This window comes from Rhodnius prolixus, unplaced genomic scaffold (genome assembly GCF_049639745.1).
Source record: "Rhodnius prolixus isolate KJV_2025 unplaced genomic scaffold, Rpr scaffold_12, whole genome shotgun sequence".
Lineage (NCBI taxonomy): Eukaryota > Metazoa > Arthropoda > Insecta > Hemiptera > Reduviidae > Rhodnius > Rhodnius prolixus.
The window spans coordinates 11,569,062-11,582,489 of record NW_027411635.1 but is presented as its reverse complement, the minus strand read 5'-3'; the positions used below and the strand labels follow the sequence as shown (position 1 = coordinate 11,582,489).

General features: G+C 35.2%; 1 protein-coding gene across 2 annotated transcripts in view; it reads right to left on the bottom strand.

The window, feature by feature from the left end:
• LOC141461609 (optomotor-blind protein-like) overlaps nt 1-13,428 on the bottom strand; it is a 306,166-nt gene that overhangs the window by 52,548 nt on the left and 240,190 nt on the right. The gene's annotated exons all lie outside the window — the stretch shown is intronic.

Below are 13,428 nucleotides of genomic sequence, written 5' to 3'. Positions count from 1 at the left end.
TCAACAGGGCGTCCAGAACGTTCAGCATCACTTGTGCCCATATGGCCACTCCGAAAGGCGTTTTGCCTTTCATAAAGTAGTGTTTAATCAACACACGAAATTCTTTTTCGTCCATTTTTTGAAAATCACTCGACTTCCTCGATTCAAACGAATGCCAAACACAAAGAAATAGACCGATCTGGCTGAAACTTGGTGTGTGTTCTTCCAAGAGATGCTACTAACTAAACATAACCTCGATACGCGCCAGTAGTGCTATCTCTCTGACTTTGCACGGACTTTTCAAACGACCCTCGTATGTTGTTCAATTTTATTAGCATTGTTTTCTAAAATTGTTTAGACTTATATAAACTTTTTTGTTACATACTTGGAAGGGTAATTTTCTATAAGAAGCATTTGTGGAGGGAACTTTATTTATATAGGGTTCTTAAAGAGGGAAACTTTACCAAAGTGCCATCTCAATATATTGTACGGTTCTAAAACTTTGTATGCTATTTATGAATATGAAATGTCAGAACGAAATTCCCAATAGAAACTGTTCTATATCAGTTTAACGAAAGTTAAGTACGCCTGTTTTGCATTTTTTACAAACTTCCTAATTTTTTTTTGCCTAGAAAATCGCCATAGTATTTCATTTAAACTTCGACATAACTTATGTTTAGGATCACATTGGTTTAAAAACAGCTTCTGATAGAATATTGTGCAATTCGTAAAATTTAACTTGAAATATCTCGAAAACTATTGAAGCTAAAACTATCCAATGTCAGTCAATTATAGAGATAAACATTCTCTACATTTGACCAAAATTACTATAAAAAATGGTGATTAGAGAGGCAGATATTAGATGTTAAAATTTGAATCTAGTTAAACTTTCGTAAAATTTAACTTAAAATATCTCGAAAACTATTGAAGCTAGAATTATCCAATTTCAGCCAATTATAGAGATAAACATTCTCTACATTTGACCAAAATTCCGATAAAAATGGTGTATTAGAGAGGGAGATATTAGATGTTAAAATTTGAATCTAGTTAAACTTTCGTAAAATTTAACTTAAAATATCTCGAAAACTATTGAAGCTAGAATTATCCAATTTCAGCCAATTATAAGAGATTAACATTCTCAAATTAGTCACGAGAATAATTGAGCTATTACCTTAATTTTGCAGTGAACGTTGAGAATATTGAAACCAACTTGTTTTCGAGAAAGTATTCTTTCAATCAACTGAAGTAAAAAGATATAATCGAGTAATTGTTCACACCATATTGTTGCACATTGGGGTCTGTACATATGTGTAAGTCTGAATGCACATGAAAATCAAATACAATTTTATCTGTGTAGGAAAGTGTAAATTTTCTATTTTGAATTTTTTGAAAGGAAATCAATCTTACTGTTTTTCAATTTTTAGTTATCATCAGGAATACGAGTATGCACGTTTTTGTTTTACTTTATTAATTTTTTCACAACTGCAGTATAGTTTGTGCAATAAGTGAAGCTGGGGCAATATGATACATAGTATAAACATGAGTAACGTGAGGGAAGAATTCACCCATTGGTGAAACGTACAGTGCAACTATTATGCACTGGCACTTCTACTTCATTAAGAACATCGCGTGGCCATCGGCGCTTCAACCGTCTAAATTCAAGTTTAAAAAAATTTAGTTCAACATTTTTTCCCCGTCCTGATCATGCCAAATTTTTTTCATTTCTAGCTTATACTCAAAATATCTGTTTTAACGTGAATATGGAGTAGCTTAGACTGTTTCCGCTAGAGGTGATTGTTCGATTTATTTGGACAGCTGTGATTCTTAGCTGCTGAATGTTCATTCTAGGTCGATTGCTGTTGTTATTTTGCTTTCGGGTAGCCGCACGAGCCGAGAGTGGTTATATGCACGCTTGGGTTTCCCACCCTGCAGACAAATAATAATAATAGTAAATTTTTTTTAAGTACCGGTCGCCACAGCTACCTAAATCTTCACCTAAACTGACTTCACTGCCACCAACAATTTTATCTACACTGTGAACATTCTTTACAAGCAGCTATGCCAGTAAATGTTAATTTCTCCTTTAATTTAATATTTATAATTAATAAAATAACGGATCTATTTCTTTATATTGACGTTTATGTCAGAATAGAGAATTAACTAGGCAACCATGGATCGCAATTCTGTCAGCACATGTGGCTTTAAAGGTACGTAGTTTGTAGATTCAGTTTGAACACAATAGGTTGGCTGCCATTGTACCTTCTGCATATGTCGATTGTTTGACAGCCAAATACCATAATAGAACTATTGTGTAGTTCCCATAATTACAGCCCACAGTCTACTACGCCAACTGAGTTCAGATTTATATGTTATTATTGTCATTATTATTTTCCACAGCATCTAAAAACTTTTAATAGTAAATCCACTGCAACAAAATGTGGTGTAAAATAAAACAAAAAATCACAACTCTTTTGCTGAACCCCTGTCAGCAAAAATTAAAAAAAGAAGTTTAATCGGGCAGATATTTGATTTTGAGTTTTAAAAATCCTTAAATAATTCATATTCAAGGCCGATTCAACAATTAAAAAGAATTTCAAGGTTCGAACTCATTAATGCACTTCAAAACTCCATATTAATTCTCACCAACATTATACTTAGTAAAACCGTACCAGTAACTAAAATGTAATCTTACAGAAAAGCCTAACCTAACCAATACGAAATTTACAGAAAAGGTCTGGGAGCCATTTTGTAAAAAGTGAACTACCCATTAAATAAAGAGTTATTTCCGGCGGAGTAATTTTCTTAAATTCCATTTTTTTTTTAAATTACAGAAAACTGGCCCTTTAAAGAGACAATCTATACAGTTTTCCACATCATTGGAAGTGCCCTTAATGGAAATTATTGCGGAAAAGTGTTTCAAATATAGGTTGCAGTTTTATATTACTTTTTAAAGAGGCTCGTGTTGGTCTAGTGGTCAAGAGAGTGCCTTGGTAACTAAGAGATCACCAGATCGAATCCCACGTATGATTACTTTTTATTTGTTAGAAATAAATTGTTTATAGTAAAGTCAGAGTTTTCACCCAAGACACTTAATTAGTAGTTGGACGTTAAAGCCCCGCCTGGAAAAATTAGGCGATTACTATCACTATATGAAGTAAATATGAAATGTTAGGAGTCATTTTTAGGATGAAAGAAACAAACAAAATGGATAAAAATGAATTTCGTGTGTTGATTAAACATTGTTTTTTGATGGGGAAAAATACTGTTGAAGCCAAACAGTGGCTTGATAAGCGTTATGGAGACTCTGCGCCAGGAAAATCAACTATTATTGACTGGTACGCTGAATTGAAACGCGGTCGTACAAACACCTGAAGATGCTGAGCTGAATATGCTCTGGTCGCCCAAAATCGGCAGTTGTTTCAGAAAATATAAAAAAAAAAGTCCACAAAATAATTTAGAAAGACCGTAAAGTGAAGTTACGTGAGATAGCTGACACCTTAAAGGATATCAGAAGGTAGTAGTGTGTTTACAATTTTACACGAAGATTTGAGCATGCGGAAGTTGTTTTCGAAATGGGTGCCGCGTTTGCTCACACCGGACCAAAAACAACAACGCGTCGACGATTCAAAGCGCTGTTTGGAGCTGTTCAAGCGAGATGAAAAGGATTTCTTGCGTCGATGAAACGTGGATCCACTATTACCCTGAATCAAAAAGATCGTCAGCAAAATGGTCAGCAGCCGGTGAAAGTCGTCCAAAAGCGACCAAAAACTCGAAAAGTCAGCTGGCAAGGTTATGGCTATCCGTATTTTGGGACGCGCATGGTATTTTGTTTGTCGACTATCTTGAAAAAGGAGAAAACTATCAGTAGCAAATATTACGTGGCATTGTTGGATCGATTAAATGCAGAAATCAAGAAAAAAAGTGCTGTTTTACCAAGATACAATACTCGGTGTCACAAGTCGATGAAAACGATGGTTAAATTGAATGAATTACAATTCGAATTGCTTCCGCACCCACCGTACTCTTCAGATCTAGCCCCCAGCGACTTCTGGCCTTTTTGCAGACATCAAAAAGATGTTCCAAGGAAAGAAATTTGGCTCAAATGAAGAAGTGATTGCCGAAACTGAGGCCTGTTTAGAGTGTAAAGACAAATCTTTCTATAAGAAAGGCATCGAAAAGTTGGAATGCATGTATCACTCTTGAAGGAGAGTATGTTGATGAATAAAGTCGAATTTCTGAAAAAAAACTTCGTTTTTCTTAGCTAGACCAGAAACTTATCGAGTGATGTGTTAGTTTGATCAAAATAAAAGGCACATATCGTCCGCCCTGAGTGGATACGATTCATAGAAATATTATAAATAATATATAAAGCAGGAAAAGTATATCAGAAAGTAGTTAGTTAACAAATAATTTATTTTTATTTTTTGAGAGAGGAGGTTCAAGAGAGAGTGTATTCCTCACGAATTGGATGCATAATTTATGTAGCCCGTCTTGAAAATGTGATATACAGTGAATACAACATATTAATATATAATCTGCAATCTAGTTTGGCATGATCGAGAGCGCATTGCTTTATTTCCTCCTTAGTAAATCAATATGGCGTCGCTGTGGACGGGATTCGTGTTGTACACAGTGTCCTCCAGCTGGTCATTCCTAACTGTTCTGGCGTTCTAATGCGCCATCCATTCAAGGCAATTACCACATAACTAGGCAATCCTTAGCTCGCACAGTAGACGCCTGTTTATTTATGTATTCAATAATAATATTTATAGGCTGATTTATCTGTCATAATAATAATAATAGTCCATCAACGTACTTTTAGGTCAAATCAAAAACTGTTCTAGCATAACTGTTTAAAAAACAAAATTAAAGAAGCCTCTAGATTCGAAACAGTCATCGGCTACGTTGCAGGATGATTTTTCTTGCCTCTGATTTATTGTGGAGGGATAAAAGAAAAGTTATTTTCTCCACATCAACGAAGAAAATTTGCTGTAAACATACAATTTTTGTTTGCTGCAATGAAATTTTTTACTTGAATGTCTAAAAAATTCGTTCTCGATGATCTTTGTAAAAATTTTCAACTGCATTTTTTCAATGATTAATAAATCAAGGAGTCACATAATTTCAGAAAAAGTTGCGCATTTATTGAGCTTCAAGACCATATGGATTTTTGGGGGGTTTTAATAAAAGCCTACCCCAATAAATCAATTGGTAAAAATTCAAGTAAAAATTTCATTGTTATAAGAATCGTTTTGAGGCTCTGTACCAAGCATATTTATAGGAAATTTAATGCTCTTTCGTTTGGAATAAGCAGATTTTTTGAAGGATAAAGGATAGAAAAGTTACGGCCGTATTTATGATGAACAACGCGAATATCGACGGAAAAGTTAAAAATGCAAATAACTTGGACACTATTGAGAATCGGGCCAAAGTGAATAGAATATTTTTTGTTGCATTTGAGCTGCTGAATCACCTTCCGAAGTTTCGACCACTCCTCCGTATACAACCTGTATATAAATATATATTTTTTATGACTATTATTTAAGGCACACTTGCACATAAATGCATTTCTTTTCGAATTATAAGATTGGGTGGCCCTTATATTATTAAATTTAAAATCAATAATGTAATTTGTACAATCAAAGCCCAAAGATCATTGTTTAATGTGTAATAAGAACGAGTCGGAAACGTTAATTGTTTATCAGCTGCCCTGTCTATGAAAGTTTTAGAATCCCACTTCATATAAACAAATATAATAATCATAAAGAAGAACTTTGTAAATTAATTAATAATTTTGAAGAGAAAATTATGGACGCAATTTTTAATTATTTGCAAAAAAGTTTTAAAACTATGATCTTACACTTTACACAAAGTTTATAAAGTGAACATGAACTTGAACTCCTTTGTAACAGATACATTGTATCTCTATACAAATAAAGTGTATGTATATATTTTTTAAGGCACACATCAATAACTAAGATTTTTGGCTCCCGGAGCTTTTTGTTCTTTCGTTACAGCCAACATTGTCCATCACCGGACAGCAAGCTGTACTCGGACCCGGGAATTAAGCATTGGAATCCAGTAATCGGGAAACACCTGAGCTAGTTCCTTGTATAAAAATTATAATTGTTTAATAAGAAGTATATTACCTGAAGACAACCTAGTCCAAAATAATATAAAGAAAAAAATGAATCTATCACCAAAAATGGCGAACAATACTCCAAAATTGGTGTACTAACAACAAATTTTGTTTTGCTGAAGAGATTTACTGACAGTTAATGACCGTAGCTGCTTAGATCGGGCCATATTCTACTGAGTAGAATCATTTTAATCTATTCAACGATTTGGCCTAAACAATATTTATCTGACTGATTAGATGCTCTACTTCAGCTTTTGAGTGATGCAATTAAAGAGAGCTTAGCACAAATCCGAATGGTTTAGTTCTGTTACGTCATTTGGAAAAGCAGTTATTTCCTCAGGTTTGATGTTTCTTTTCTACAGGGTTTTCCTCAATCAAAAAGTAAAGCCAACTTATACGGTACCATTGATTCCAAAGTTATGTCGGCAAATTTTACAAGCTTCATTTCAAATGCAAACTTTAATATAAAGTAATGACAATTTTTGTTTGTTGCTGACGGTGGCCTTATTAGGTGTTGTTGTCGAAGGCAACTAGCGAACGTACTTTTTCTTGTAAAATTCTTTCATTAAACATTAAATAAAATCCAAAGCCTAAACCGGGGAATCGAACCCTTAACAGCAATAATTCTTAAACATAGCAGGTTTTGCCTCTAACCGTTCGAATAAAAAGTAAAGTAATCGCCTATTTTTTCAGGCGGGGTTTAACGTCCAACTACCAATTAGGTGTCGTGGACGGAGGCGACTAGCAAACATACTTTACTGAAAATTTCTTTGATTAACCATTAAATAAAATCTAAGCCCTAAGACCGGGGAATCGAACTCAGTACCACAATACATATTAGCTTCGCAGGTCTCGCCTCTAACCGCTCGGCTACCGTGGCGCCTAACCGTTCGAATTTCGTGGCGCCTATCTTGCCCTCTTCGATTATCGCTTTCAATTGGATTGAAACCGTGGTCAGCTTTTAGTGAGACTTATTTAGCATAATAGGTTCATTAGTCCGGAGGCTGGCAGTGCACTGAAAAAAGCTCCGGGCGCCAATAAACTTAGATGTTGACGCGCCTTAAATCATTAAAAAATAATAATAATAATAATAAAATAGGTTCATTAGGCCAAAATTTGGCGAAGTGGTTTTATAAAAATTGGAATTTAAATTTAATCGCTTTTTATTTTTATTTTTTAAATTTCAAAGTCTAAATCTTCGGCGCTGTATTCTTTATTTTAATTTCAGCCTGGATTTGGTGTAAAATGGTTTTCAATAACATTATTTTTGTATTTTATATTTTGAAATATACGAGGGTCGTATCGAGCGCGTATCGAGGTTATGTTTAGTTAGTAGCATCTCTTGGAAGAACACACACCAAGTTTCAGCCAGATCGGTCAATTTCTTTGTGTTTGGCATTCGTTTGAATCGAGGAAGTCGAGTGATTTTCAAAAAATGGACGAAAAAGAATTTCGTGTGTTGATTAAACACTACTTTATGAAAGGCAAAACGCCTCAGGAGACTAAAGAGAAGCTTGATAAACATTATGATGACTCTGCACCTTCGATTAGAACAGTTTATAAGTGGTTTCAAAATTTTCGGAGTGGCCATATGGGCACAAGTGACGCTGAACGTTCTGGACGCCCTGTTGAGGTTACTACTCCAGAAATCATTGATAAAATCCATGATATGGTGATGGATGACAGAAGAGTGAAGGTGCGTGAGATTGCTAGTGCTGTGGGCATCTCGAATGAACGGGTACATAATATTTTGCATCAACATTTGGACATGACAAAGCTATCCGCAAGATGGGTGCCGCGATTGCTCACGCTTGACCAAAAACGAAATCGTGTAAAGTGTTGCAAGGACGGTTTGCAGCTGTTCCAGAAGAATCCGCAGGACTTTAAGCGTCGTTTCGTCACTGTGGATGAAACATGGATACATCACTACACTCCTGAGACCAAAGAACAATCTAAACAATGGGTTACCAAGGGGGAATCTGCGCCAAAAAAGGCGAAGACCGTTCCTTCGGCCGGAAAGATTATGGCGACTGTCTTTTGGGATTCGCGAGGAATAATCCTCATCGACTATCTGGAAAAGGGTAAAACTATTACAGGTGCATATTATTCATCGTTATTGGACCGTTTGAAAACCGAGCTGCAAGAAAAACGCCAACGATTGGCCCACAAAAAAGTCCTTTTCCATCACGACAACGCACCAGCTCACACCTCAGCAGTTGTGGTCGCAAAATTAATGGAAATAGGGTTCCAACACGTTTCACATCCCCCCTATTCTCCAGACTTGGCTCCCTCGGACTACTATTTGTTCCCCAATATGAAGAAATGGCTGGCATGAAAAAGATTTTATTCAAACGAGGAGGCGATTGCAGAAACGAATGGCTATTTTTCAGACTTGGACAAATCCTATTATTCGGAAGGGATCAACAAACTAGAGTAGCGTTGGACGAAGTGTATAAGCCTAAAAGGAGACTATGTTGAAAAATAAAAAAGGTTTACCCCAAAAAATTAAGTAGTTTTTATTTTTGCACGGACTTTTCAAACGACCCTCGTAGGTGTAAGCCTTGAAAACTAGTCGTTCTCCACTTGTCAAACTTTTTAGCCCGGAAATATTCTACGTAAGAAGAGTATGGATCTATGTGTAGAGGTATTAAACTCTGCTGTGGTTATAATCAGATGACTGTAATGGCGGCTTGCCGCTGCCTACTTGATTGATTATGTGGTTATATTATTTGGTTTGTTCGCGTCTGTTCTTTAGTTAATTGAAGTAAGATCTTTGACTGTGCGTATCACCTTTATTAGTTTTATTTTATTTATTTTTTTTGGTTGGTGTATATGTTGATTGATGTGGCGCGAAATTCAAAGACAGTATTTACGTTTCTGTTATCAAAGTCTAAGTTATTTTATTTTATTTTTTTTAAATTCAAGGCGCATTGGCGCCCGAAACTTATTTCAGTGAACTACCGTTTTCTGGACTGAGTTCTGTGGTTCGGACATTGCGCTGTAGGGAGCTTTTTTAGGAAGTCTAAAGGGCCAGAAGATGGACTCGAACCTGGGATCTCCGCGTTGACAGTAGCCTACGCTAACCACGAAGCTAATCCCTTGCCTTTTTTTAAGCAATTTTATATTTAAAGACGGTTTGTTCAGTTTGAGTGAAAAGAGGCACTGCGATCAGAGTTACAACAAATGTTCTTCGAGCAAATTTTGGCTCCCTCCTACACGTGTTGTGGTAAATACTGATGCTAGGTAAACTGACATTCCGTGGTTGAGGCCATCAATAATGGAAACTATCACTGACAGTTTCATTTGTAGAATAAATAAAGTGTGATCAGTGTAGAGGGGTTGTCAGCAAGTGATTCTATTGCAAATGTAAATGTGCCAATCTAAATTGGTTAGTAAATAAGTGCAACCGATCGCAAAAGGGGGTAGCGTGTAACATGGCTCCGAGGCTTGTTCGAACCGATCTGTGACCGGACACGGGGGTTGCCCTATTTGTCCATCCGGTGCAATCACTACCAAATACACCCTCTCTTTAATTTAAAATACAATTATTAACGTTCCACTTGCTCTAACATTTGATTTCCCTTGCTTTTAACCTTGTATTTTGTTTTTTTTTTTTTACTTTTTACCCTTTGTAAAACAAATATTTTAATCATATAGATTTTCGATTTTGAGAGCTTCCATGAGAAAATTACATTTAAAGCTTCCCAAACTATGAGTGGAATTATAAAATTGGCCTGGGTCTGTCTGCGAGTGGTTAGCATAACACAAAAAAAAATTTCTTTCTACTACTGACTCACTAATTTTTCAAATTCCAAATATTTGAGACATATTTAATTATTAATTATATTATAAAGTTAGTAAAAGAACATAATAATGAATATTTTAAAAAAGGGCTCTCAACTAGCTTTTAAAATAGTTAAGCATGAATGGAAATAGATATCTAAAAGCTTGCCTTGAGCAACTCAGGGACTGTGCCAAAGTTTATAATTTACCCAAATATAATTGGTTCTCTCAGCTTTCTATTTTGTTGCAGTGTGTAGATGAAGCTGTGCTTCATCTTGTCTATAGAAGTCTATAGAGCTATATGTCTATAAAGCTGTGCTGTCTTGTCTATAGAAGATCTCGTTGTTTTTAAGAAAATGATCCCTATAGTGCTGTCCAAATATGAACTTTATTTCAAAAATGTAGATATTGAATATCTTAATAGCTCCAATTTTAGTATCTACTATTATGGTCTATATCAGCGTTTCCCAAAGTGTGGGTCGCGACCCGGCACCGAAATTTTTTCAAGTGCTGCAGGTGGCAACCCTTTAACACCATTTCCTACCGGACTGTTTAAATTCGGATGCTCTGATTGGTTTGGTTGCGCTGTCAAAAGGAATATCCAAGCGTAAGCGAAAAAGCGATACAATTTTTAATGCCTTTTGTCACCACTTATACGTGTGAAACTGCGTTCTCAGCCTTGGTGTACTTAAAATATAAGTATCGAAACAGATTGGATGTCGAACCTAATTTGAGAATAAAATTAACATCATTAAGTCCTAATTTGAAATTACTATGTGATGAAAAACAACATCATCCTTCGCACTAAGGTCAAAATATGTAAAACAAAATTTACTTTAAGTTTTAAATGAAGATAATGGATTGTCTTTAATTACTTATGTTTTTGATATATAATTATTTTGCAATTTTTGTGTTTGAAATAAACAAACAAATAACTTGAATTTTGATTTTTATTAAAAAATAAAATTTGTTTTGTAAATAAATGGTTTTTTATAAGGTGGGGCGCGAAAAAATTTAAAATCTCGTACCGGGCCGCGGTCTAAAAAGTTTGGGAAACGCTGGTCTATATGACTACAGTTTACAAACTCAGAAATACCTTCTACATAAAGTACCGTTAGCAGTAACTAGAGTGTCTGCACAATTAAGAACTACAGGTCCAATACTGTATTTCATTAAACTTCAGTAACAATAAAGTATATAATCAATGCAAAAATTTTTTGTCAGTAATGTGATTTGAAAGTGTATGAAGATTTGCCACATATATTTTTTATTTGTCCAGCGTATTTCTCAATTAGACAGAAATATTTTAGAAAGATGTTCTTTTTGTATTATACTCTCTGTTAGGTTCAAATGATGAATTTATCATGAATTATGGTTTTTAAAAGAATGTCTGAGAAGAAGAGCCCAACTTTATTGACTTCATTGATTTAATTGTAATTTGCTTATTTAATCCCAATTTTATGTAATCTTACAGTTTATTAAGTTTCATTTATATTTTTTATTAGTATTTATTTAATGAAAGTTTCTTTTTTTTAACTTATTCTGTTTTTGGTAGAATTAGTTTTCTTGTGTATTCATTTGCTCAACTCTGTATGTAATTCACAAAACGAATAAATAAAAAAATAAATAAATAAATAGTAAAAGAACATATGAGGGTCGTTTGAAAAGTCCGTGCAAAGTCAGAGAGATAACACCACTGGCGCGTATCGAGGTTATGTTTAGTTAATAGCATCTCTTGGAAGAACACACACCAAGTTTCAGCCAGATCGGTCAATTTCTTTGTGTTAGGCATTCGTTTGAATCGAGGAAGTCGAGTGATTTTCAAAAAATGGACGAAAAAGAATTTCGTGTGTTGATTAAACACTATTTTATGAAAGGCAAAACGCCTCAGGAGACTAAAGAGAAGCTTGATAAACATTATGGTGACTCTGCACCTTCGATTAGAACAGTTTATAAGTGGTTTCAAAATTTTCGGAGTGGCCATATGGGCACAAGTGACGCTGAACGTTCTGGACGCCCTGTTGAAGTTACTACTCCAGAAATCATTGATAAAATCCATGATATGGTGATGGATGACAGAAGAGTGAAGGTGCGTGAGATTGCTAGTGCTGTGGGCATCTCGAATGAACGGGTACATAATATTTTGCATCAACATTTGGACATGACAAAGCTATCCGCAAGATGGGTGCCGCGATTGCTCACGCTTGACCAAAAACGAAATCGTGTGAAGTGTTGCAAGGACGGTTTGCAGCTGTTCCAGAAGAATCCGCAGGAATTTAAGCGTCGTTTCGTCACTGTGGATGAAACATGGATACATCACTACACTCCTGAGACCAAAGAACAATCTAAACAATGGGTTACCAAGGGGGAATCTGCGCCAAAAAAGGCGAAGACCGTTCCTTCGGCCGGAAAGATTATGGCGACTGTCTTTTGGGATTCGCAAGGAATAATCCTCATCGACTATCTGGAAAAGGGTAAAACTATTACAGGTGCATATTATTCATCGTTATTGGACCGTTTGAAAACCGAGCTGCAAGAAAAACGCCAACGATTGGCCCACAAAAAAGTCCTTTTCCATCACGACAACGCACCAGCTCACACCTCAGCAGTTGTGGTCGCAAAATTAATGGAAATAGGGTTCCAACTCGTTTCACATCCCCCCTATTCTCCAGACTTGGCTCCCTCGGACTACTATTTGTTCCCAAATATGAAGAAATGGCTGGCGGGAAAAAGATTTTATTCAAACGAGGAGGTGATTGCAGAAACGAATGGCTATTTTTCAGACTTGGACAAATCATATTATTCGGAAGGGATCAACAAACTAGAGCAGCGTTGGACGAAGTGTATAAGCCTAAAAGGAGACTATGTTGAAAAATAAAAAAGGTTTACCCCAAAAAATTAAGTAGTTTTTATTTTTGCACGGACTTTTCAAACGACCCTCGTACATTACATTTTAATGTAAATTTACAATGAACTGGCACTAAAATGTATTTGTTTAGAAAAGAACAAAAAAAATGATAAATTATTGATCTATTTTTATGTAATATAAAATATTGGCACCACGATAGCCGAGCGGTTAGAGGCGAGGATCCGCAAAGCTCTAATATGTATTATTGGATGAGTGGTCGTGGGTTCGATTCCCGGACTAGAGGCCTTAGATTTTATTTAATGGTTAATAAAAGGAATTTTATTGTAAAGTATGTTTGCTAGTCGCCTCCTTCCGCGACACCTAATTAGGTAGTTGGATGTTAAAGCTCGCCTATAAAAATAGGCAATTACTTTACTTATCAGGTTGATGAATCAAGATTTAAGAGAAAGGAAAAAATGAAACGTTTACTATACATGAAATATGATGCAAATATAAATAAAAATAACATCAAAACTAGAAACTACCCAGATACTAACTAAAGAAATTAAATAATTCAAAAAATTTCAGTTCTAATTCAAATTGATTGCTTGAAATTATAATATGCATACAAACTAAACAAATAATGTTCTAACTTAAGTTGCTGAAAGAAGAAGTAATT